Source organism: Ostrea edulis, chromosome 6, assembly GCF_947568905.1.
Source record: "Ostrea edulis chromosome 6, xbOstEdul1.1, whole genome shotgun sequence".
Lineage (NCBI taxonomy): Eukaryota > Metazoa > Mollusca > Bivalvia > Ostreida > Ostreidae > Ostrea > Ostrea edulis.
The window spans coordinates 57305757-57316027 of record NC_079169.1 but is presented as its reverse complement, the minus strand read 5'-3'; the positions used below and the strand labels follow the sequence as shown (position 1 = coordinate 57316027).

Here is a 10271-nt window from a genome sequence, read left to right as displayed (position 1 = left end):
GAGAACATGTGCGCACAAACGTGCATGTTCTCAAACCACACTACTTGCAATTCTTACACCTAGAACACGTTCTCGTGATGTGTACTCGGCGTTCGGAATCGGCAGGAATTTGACAATGTGTGCACGTTCGAAGAACGGCGGTCTTGAACGTACTCCATGTGTTTGGAAGATCAGGATGTCATAGTCATGCAAACACTTGACCATGCAGGTAATCAACCATAAGTTCAAACATCTAAGAGACTCAGACAAATCTTCCTAAAAATCTTTACCACATTGAAGATTGATTTCCGGATTTTCACTAGTCCGTACGGACTAGTGCTATAGAGAGTTCACTAGTCCGACACGTTTTTTTACTAGTCTCGGACTTACGGACATGAGTTAATTTCGAACCCTGAACTTATTTCAATAAGGAATTTGCCCTAAAAATTGCTTTGTCTATAATATCACATCTTTAATAATGACTTTGACATCCTACTTTTACCTAATAAGTAAATGTAGGCCAAAATAAGAGAGGGGAGTGAGAGGAAATAAATTTGCCAAGGACAATAACTCTATAAAAAAAAAAACAAAAAAAACAAAACAAAACAAAAAACAGAGCAAGCATCCCAATCAATGATGACATCATAACTGTCTATTGTGACGTCATAATTGAGCTAGTTTGTGTAGATGAAATACTGGGAAACAGTGATGAGTGAGTTAATGAATCCTACCGCAAAACGAAGGGAAGGAAGAGGAAACATTTTAACTTTGATTTAAATAACACCTTTTGGAAGAATAGAAAAACAAATCATTCCCTTTCCATCAGCGAAGTCGGAGGTAGTAATCCAATTGTACTCCCCTCACACTCCCTCCATCAGGGAATCAACTTCAATGGAGGGGAAACAAACATTGCTGCCCCAATGCTTCTGCGGCCGGCTGGTCCATCCAGCCAGAGGACATCTGAAGATCCATCGAATTTCCAAGAAAACCACATCATCAATCTGAAAAAAAACGAATATCTGTTTCAAATTTTTTTAGACAATCATGACTTTGGAATTTGTAAAAAAACGAAAATGAAATTAGAAATCTCACAGACATCCAACTTGGGGACATCTGCTTAAACTGTAAATATTAGACTGATATGGCGAGCCTTTATGACAAAGGCAAAAACCATAAATGTCTCATGCACTCTGCTCTGGCACTGCCAATGCTAAAAACGAAAATGGGCCCATCTGATGTTCAGTTCCTCCTGGCTTGTTTAAACGTGAAGCCGCCATTATTGAAAACTTCAAACAGAGTTTTAAGTGAAGCAGCTGACATAGCGAAGGAGGAAAACAAGAAATCGATGCTGAAAATCAAGATTACATAAGAAGAGTTCAGGAGTTCAAAGGCCAAGGCAATAAAGTGGACCTACAAATGGACACTTCCTACAACAACCGGATACAGTCTGGGATGGAAGCTGGAACAATGTCCATTACTCCTGTAGCCGAATGTTGCACAAGCCGCAAACTTGTTGTAGCATTGAACATTTGCAACAAGACATGCACCAGGAGGGGCAAATGTGATCATCAGGGCTGTTCAAAAAATTACGCCACTGATAAATCTATTGCCTCTTCTGAAGGCTATTCGGCCAAAGTCAATCTGAACTCATATCAAAATGAAAATATTTTGTCAATCAGGTCAGTGACCAATGTGGTAAAATCTCACATTTCCACTGCCTGATTCATAAATTAAGAAATTTGCAAAAAAAAATTGCAAACTTAAAATTAAAATCATTCATTGATGGGCTGGACAGTGACACATTTTGCAGACATGTCTCCCGAGCAATAAGGTCACGGCTTTACTTTGAAATTATTCGTTGGAAGAAATCAATTTCAACACCAGGCCGCTTCCTCCAGAAAATAAAGCAAGCAGCTATAAACATTGTACCGTGTTTCACTGGAAATCACCAACTATGCTCAACGGTTTCGGTATTTTGTCGTGTGTCTACATTGCAGAAAGTGTTAAGAAGTCTCCCTCGGCATCAATATCTCGTACTGACACCAAACGATGAGAGAGAAGTTAATATCACAACTTACCCGCTTCGCCGATTTAACTAGCATGAGCAAATTTAAGCAACTTACTAATACCAATAAAGTGGAATCTATTCACCACCGTTGCTTCACAATGGCTCCAAAGAACACTAATTGGCCCAAGAACTTCGAAGGACTATGTCATTCGGCCATTCATTCCGACACAAAATGTACAGGAAGGTCGACCTCCATTCTGGCTAAACGGCTGGGTATCAGGTATGGCTCGAAACACCCTTTACAGTCTCCACATGTCCCGTCTCGACTGCCTTGCCAAGTACTATAAAGAAAGGCAAAGTAGGAAGAAAGTCAAACAGAGACAATTTCATGCCAGAATGCGAAGGACATACCGAAAAGTTTTTGAAAAATCAGTGTTCTCCAATGGTACAGTGGATCACACATACTGGAGGAATCCTTATGCAACATGAAATGAATTTAGTTAATAAAAATGAATAAAAATTGAAACATTTTGGAGCTTTTTCATTTCTTGTTTCTTTTTTGACAGACAGACACACACACACACAGACACAATGCTGTGTAGTGCAAGGAGAAATGATACAAGTTAGTAGTGTAAACAAACAAAACAGAATACTGAATTCAGAAATAATCACAGCAATTGGAAAGTGTAATTTACCATAACTCGAACATGCAACCACCTAAAATCTGCAATTCTCATATCGGAATGACCCAAACATGTGTTGCGTCGAACACAAGATGTCCTAGATAAATTTATAGGAGCAGGTTCTAGAGACAGGTGGTCCACATTGACACACAATTTATTGTGACACAAGCATGTGTGGATTGAGCCTGGGTAACCCTTGCCTAATAAAATAAGACAGCCGGTGTGCGACAAGTTTCCGCCTCTTACCACGCAACACAATTTGTAGATAACCATACCCGTCACGAGACACTGATCCAGTCCATAGATGACACAGATCATCATCAGCATGATGAAAAACTTTTGCAGAAAATTTACTACTGAGAAAAAATTTCTCGCGTTGAGTCAAGACCAATGCTGAAAATATTTCAGACATAGTATACTTACTAAACGATGACCTTCAATTTCAAAATGATCGATAATATTGAGTATTAACTTCATATTTAAAGCATAAACATCATATTTATAGACAAAAAACCCCAATATTCTTTGGAGAAATCCAAGGTTCATGGTGACTTGTGCTTAAGGCCAAACTACCAGAAAATGGAGGAAAATTCGCCTCCATGAGACCATTTTTTTTATTTCATATTTTGTTACCATGGCAACCAATTTTTTCACATAATGTATATGCATCTTGAAAGTACACATATGAAAGATTTTGAAGGTCCATGATGACACCTGCTGCTAGCCTGGTAATGGGTTGAAATACACTCAAGCACCTGTCATCCTGAGAGTAAAATGTCACCAAAAATGACGATAATCGACCCATTTTCAAACCCTCGTGATTCCCCAAAAAAAAATTGCACAGTATATTAACAGGTTTCAACTTTTAGCAAAAATCCTAACATTTCCAACAAGGCCAAATTTGCAATAGGGGTCCTTGATTCCTTTTCGAGATATTTTGCATCAAAGATGTATCATGCTGTTTTCAACTTACCATTTAAAGTGAAAGTAGAAGTACCCATCTTCAAGTCAAACTCTCCTACATCTCACAGTCACAGTTTCGAATCCCATTAAAAGGCACCAGATCAATGTACAATGGTCACCTCCCTATATTAATACAGATGTCAATAACAATGAAACTATTTAAATTCTATAAAATACTCTTTTAACATATTTACATTTTAACCCTGGTCACTTTAGCTTCGTATTGGCAATTCGCCAGGTATATTGAGACTTAATGCTTTAGTAATAGTTCAACTTTACGTTCTTTTAAGCGCAAGTATGACTTAGATTTCCTCAGTGTCTAATCAAACAGTAAAAAGTTATCTGATTGGATAATACCGTTAAATTGCAATTTCAATGCGCACGGACTGGAGATGCCACGGAAAAAAATTCTTAAGCCTGACAAAGGGCAAACTTACATTAATTTTCGCCTTAATGATCAGCCAATACTGGCAGTAGACAATGCAGGAGCAGAAGGAGACGATGACGTGGACAATCACGATGAGAATCCTTACTTTAGGCCAAAATTAAAAATAGCTTTGTTTCCCGCACCCCACCGACTGTGTGAAAACGTTGCGACCGAATTTTTTTTTCCGGTCATTGGACGTTCTTTTTTTTTTTTAAACCGGATCTTGACCGGAATCGTTCTGTATATTATTTTGAGCCTTGGAGTTATTTCCCTTGTACAGAATTCTGTGGATAACCGGAACTACTCGGCTATTTCCAACACACAAAGTATGGACAAAAGCGGAGTTGCTCCGAAAGAGAAATTTTTACGACCAAACAGTCATAATTTGAAAACATGGCGAAGTTCGCCGTGTTTTCTGTCACAATTTTTAGGGACGACCGTGAGATCGTAACCAAAACTATTCGAAAGATAGATCTGAGCAATACATCGGAAAACGTCCTTTCATCGTTTAAATGTTTATACGAAATCCGTTTAACATTATAAATTTATACGCAATCTTTATAGCACTGTAACGTTAACAAATATTTACTACCATAACTAAAAGTTTCTTATCGTATATGCTTACAAACCCTTACAACATCTAAACTTACAACATATAAATTTACAAACATTAATAATTATTATATTAAACTTAATTTTACAGCATTCTAATGAACTTTTGGCATTAAATAACGTATGGACTCCGTGGCCGAGTGGTTAGAGCGTTGAGCTCAAGATCACACGGCCCACCATCTATATGTGCGCGGTTACGAATCCTGCTTACGCCCCCCCAAAAATTCTTTCTTTCTTTCTTTCCCTCCTTTCTCTTTATATGAATACGGATATGTCCATATGTATGGATTACAATTATTATTATATTATGTGTATATATCTGTGCATATGTAAATGTGTGTTTATATGTAAATTATTATGCTGTAATATCACGGGTATACATTAATTTTAAAATCAATTATTATAGCCATTAATATAGTCATTAATTAGTCTATGTCATACTAATTTGTTATATGAACTAACTCATTAACTTTTTTTACTTTATTATTTTATTACAATATACATCTTTAGTTTACATACATAATACATACTATCGAATAAGAGTTAGGGAACCATGTTGTGCTATATTAGCTGGATCTAGCTACAGAAACATGGTACAGGGTATGAGGTGTAGCACCTGATGATGACCTCAAAATTCTTGCCTAATGACGATCTCAAAATTGTTGTATGGCATAATTTATGATTAATAACTAACAACTAGTAGCACTCTATTATCAAAATTTTCTTTGGCGACCCTACCCTAATTCTTTTCTGTATATATTTTAGTTATTTCATATGTATATACATACCTACATCCCTATTTACTATTTCCTGTTACTAATATTACTAATTATTACCTTCTATTAAAATCCAAATAAATATTAAATATTCTGTTATTTATAAAAAAAATATAATATATTAAACATAAATTATTAAATAAATCAAATAAAAATTATTATAATAAATTTTCTTTATCAATTTTATTACTCATTTATAAGTTACTTCTTTATTTAATTATGATTTATGACATATGACCACATGTATGTGTCCGGCCATCAAAAGACAGTACCACAGTCATTAGTCGTGTTGGTACACGATGGTCCTTATTTATTTATATTTATTTATTTTTAAACCATGCGACAACCCATACGTCCCATACGGAACATATGTATGTTACTACAAGACACTTCCAACTTCACTATGTTGATGCATTTGGGAGGTGTTGGAGGGTGAGGCTGGATCTCAATGAGATGGATAGTATTATGGCAGATAATACAGTCACCAATCGGTTAACGATATATAGTTAACCAATCCTACGAATATCAAACAAACTACACTGTCATGAAACCATATGAATGCTTTGGACAGACATTCAATTAGGAAAAAAAAATCTACCGACCGACCGACCCATGTTGAAAATGGCGGGTCGGGTGCGGGAAACGAAGATATTTTTAAGGATGGCCTTAACAAAACGTAAATTTAACACAAATAATAAATCTAAAGTTATCCACAGCATTACAGTCTGTCAGTAGTGTTTAAATTATAATTTACTGGTCTCTCGGGCTTGTCATTTTAAAATGTCTCATAAAAATTTTAATTTGGCGCATTCATTTTTGAAATGTCACATTGACACTAGCTGGTAACGCGCCATTGTCACATTAAGCAATTTGCTTATCCCAATCATTGTACTTCCTCAACCACAATACTGTCCTCACCCCCTCGAACGCCTGGCATGCTAAACACTGGTGGTCTAAATGGAGTTACAAATCCAAAGAGCTGGTCCACCCTGTCAGGCTGAGAGCCCCCCCCCCCCCCCCCCCCCCCCCCAGGACACCCATTCCGCTCATGAGCCTGGGACTCCCCCTCCCCCGACCAAATGACCATTGCTTTTGACTCATACTGGTATTGTTCCTGCCTGACAACTTTGAACAAATGCAAATAAATAATGCTGTACTATGGGCCTAGCACAAGATCAGATCAACAGGAAAATGAATAAATGAAATTACATAAATTTGCGGCATTATCCTGTTATTCGCTCCGCGGAGCGAATAATATTTGACGTTGTTGACGTTATTTCTTAATTTGTTTTCGTACTAAATTTGTGCATTTTTAAAGTTTTATCAAAAGAAATGATCTTTAATTCGTTTTTTTCTTCTAAATCCCAATAACTTTTCCCTGTGATTTACAAAAAAATAAATAAATAAAAAATTCATATCTGCCCAATTTAATCTCCAAATAATGTCACGGAATAAACCGTATAGCGTTTATTCCGTGAATACACCCCCCCCCCCCCTCCAGGAAAGAGAATTAATGCTAACAGGCCAACTAAACTGCTCAATATCTAAAATAATATTACGGAATAAACCTTATCATAATGTATTTCAATTTTTATAATATTTGAAAAGTTTGAGTATAGCGTTTATTCCGTTACTTACAAAAAATTCAGAATACAAAATTAATGATAGCTATCCAAATTAATCTTTAGTAATGTTACGGAATAAATCGTCTAATAATTTGTTTCATTTTTTAAAAATCATTCATTTTGAATGCTTATGTACTTGTCGCTTGCATTAAATTTCGTCTTTGTTTTGTTAATACGGGTTAAAAAAAACTTTCTTAGTTCAATAATATCCTTTTTCTTGTATTACTGTATTGAAATACACATTTATTCCGTTTCTAAGTTTCGACTAACAATGACCTTCCTTTACAAACAATTGCATGAGTAGTGTTCAATTTTTCTCATTGTTTGCATTCAACAATTGCTTTCTATTCAAGTGAGGTACACAGGCGTTTTCAGATTGCGTGAGAAAGGGAAAAACCATGCAAAGTTCAAGTCCCGTATATTGGAAATCTTACTTTCAAGAGCGGTGGATCAAACAGTTTAAAAAATAAAGTCATTAATTTTTTTATTATTTAATTTAAAACCTTTGCAAAATAAGTAGAGATGGCCGAGTAAATGTTTAAATTATTTTCACTTTTCATGATTTTGTTTTAAAACATTTATTATGTAAATAAATATTTTTAAAAATCGTAAAATCTTTCATTGTGTGTGTATTTTTTACCAATAATTGCAGATTGTATGCTACTGTTTCCTTTTCACTTTCATAATAAAAATGTATGTTGTAAGTAAATGTACTGTGTCATTAGTTTACTTGGGAAATGAAACCTCGTCTGTATATATACTACTATTATTCGCACCGGTGCGAATAATCATGGCACTATATTCATTCATTAAATGTCATATTCATTGATATTAACCCCCCAAAAATTCCAAGCCCCATTTTTTATATGGTCTCCCCCAAAGAAACCCCTATCCCGGGAATTTCTTCCCTTTTTAGAGCGTTTTAGCTTGAAATTGGAAACCTCGTCTGTATATACTCCTGTTATTCGCACCGGTGCGAATAATTTTAGCACTATATTCATTCATTAAATGTCATATTCAATGAAATTCACCGGGAATTCTTCCCTTTTTAGAGCGTTTTAGCTTGAAATTGGAAACTTCGTCTGTATATACTCCTGTTATTCGCACCGGTGCGAATAATTTTCGCACTATTCATTCATTAAATGTCATATTCATTGAAATTCACCCCCAAAAATTCCAAGCCCCATTTTTTATATAGTCTCCCCTAAAGAAACCCTTTTCCCGGGAATTCTTCCCTTTTTAGCCGGAAATGGAAACTCGTCTGTATATATATACTCCTGTTATTCGCACCGGTGCGAATAATTTTAGCACTATTCATTCATTAAATGTCATATTCATTGAAATTCACCCCCAAAAATTCCAAGCCCCATTTTTTATATGGTCTCCCCCAAAGAAACCCCTTTCCCGGGAATTTCTTCCCTTTTTAGAGCGTTTTAGCTTGAAATGGAAACTTCGTCTGTATATATATACTCCTGTTATTCGCACCGGTGCGAATAATTTTAGCACTATATTCATTCATTAAATGTCATATTCAATGAAATTCACCGGAGATTCTTTCCTTTTTAGAGTGTTTTAGCTTGAAATTGGAAACTTCGTCTGTATATACTCCTGTTATTCGCACCGGTGCGAATAATTTTCGCACTATTCATTCATTAAATGTCATATTCATTGAAATTCACCCCCAAAAATTCCAAGCCCCTTTTTTATATAGTCTCCCCTAAAGAAACCCTTTTCCCGGGAATTCTTCCCTTTTTAGAGCGTTTTAGCCTGAAATGGAAACTTCGTCTGTATATATATATACTCCTGTTATTCGCACCGGTGCGAATAATTTTAGCACTATTCATTCATTAAATGTCATATTCATTGAAATTCACCCCCAAAAATTCCAAGCCCCATTTTTTATATGGTCTCCCCCCAAAGAAACCCCTTTCCCGGGAATTTCTTCCCTTTTTAGAGCGTTTTAGCTTGAAATGGAAACTTCGTCTGTATATATATACTCCTGTTATTCGCACCGGTGCGAATAATTTTAGCACTATATTCATTCATTAAATGTCATATTCAATGAAATTCACCGGAGATTCTTTCCTTTTTAGAGCGTTTTAGCTTGAAATTGGAAACTTCGTCTGTATATACTCCTGTTATTTGCACCGGTGCGAATAATTTTAGCACTATATTCATTCATTAAATGTCATATTCAATGAAATTCACCGGAGATTCTTTCCTTTATAGAGCGTTTTAGCTTGAAATTGGAAACTTCGTCTGTATATACTCCTGTTATTCGCACCGGTGCGAATAACAGAAGTATATACAATGTATATATAAGGATGATCTTTCAAAATATCATTCATAGATTTCTGAATAAATGTTATCTTTAAAATACACTACGAATACAAACGTTACAAATAAAATAAAACTTCAGATTTTCATGTTTATTACGAAGGTATATTCTCTCTATTTAGTTGCACATTCACCTATTTTTAACACTTGACCTTCTTCTCAAAATGGATGGTACTCAAGGTTTGCTTTTTGTTTCAGTTGCTATTTTTCCTCCATTGGCGGTTTTGGCGTAACGTCAACAACGTCAAATATTATTCGCTCCGCGGAGCGAATAACAGGATAATGCCAAATTTGCTCATACTAAATTCACAACGACTCATTTAATGCTTAAAAGATTAATTAAATCAAAATTGATTACATGTGGCCAAACCGCGCGGTGTCCCCTAGGCACCGCTTCGGTCTCAAAAGACCGCCAGATATCCTACCGGCGACGCCAATAAAGTGATTTCCCCAAACAGTAAAAACAACTAAATCACCTTAGGTAGGAATCATATATAATAGATCACTGATCCAACAATAAACTTACAATATACACAATACTCTGATATGCCGTCCAACTCGTGGGAACACGCGGGAAGAGAGAGAGATAAATGGGCATCCGAGCCCGAGCTTAAATATAAAATATTGGCAGTTGACTGTTGGCTGTCGTATATGGAATTCCATATTATGATTTTTCTTTTTTTATTATTATTATTATTATTGTAATTTAAATACTTCTGTAAGAATTTTTTTATATATATAAAACCAAGTATTTCATAATCTATGGAATTTTTCCTGTATGTTTCACATCGGAGACGGCTTGAGACAAGTTAACTACTATAAAGGTCGATAAAATATCACAACACACACACATACTTATAC

At 35.6% G+C, this 10271-nt stretch overlaps 1 long non-coding RNA gene across 1 annotated transcript in view; it reads right to left on the bottom strand.

Annotated features, from left to right (window-relative positions):
* The window catches only part of LOC130046868 (uncharacterized), a 10012-nt gene extending 18 nt beyond the window's left edge, over positions 1-9994 (bottom strand). The window contains exons 1-4 of the long non-coding RNA XR_008795905.1: positions 9937-9994; positions 3644-3756; positions 2103-2328; positions 1-980 (exon numbers count right to left, since the gene is read on the bottom strand). The exon at positions 1-980 is cut by the window's left edge and continues 18 nt beyond it. This is a non-coding gene — a long non-coding RNA (uncharacterized LOC130046868). The remainder of the gene's footprint in view (positions 981-2102; positions 2329-3643; positions 3757-9936) is intronic.
* Positions 9995-10271: the final 277 nt, after the last annotated feature.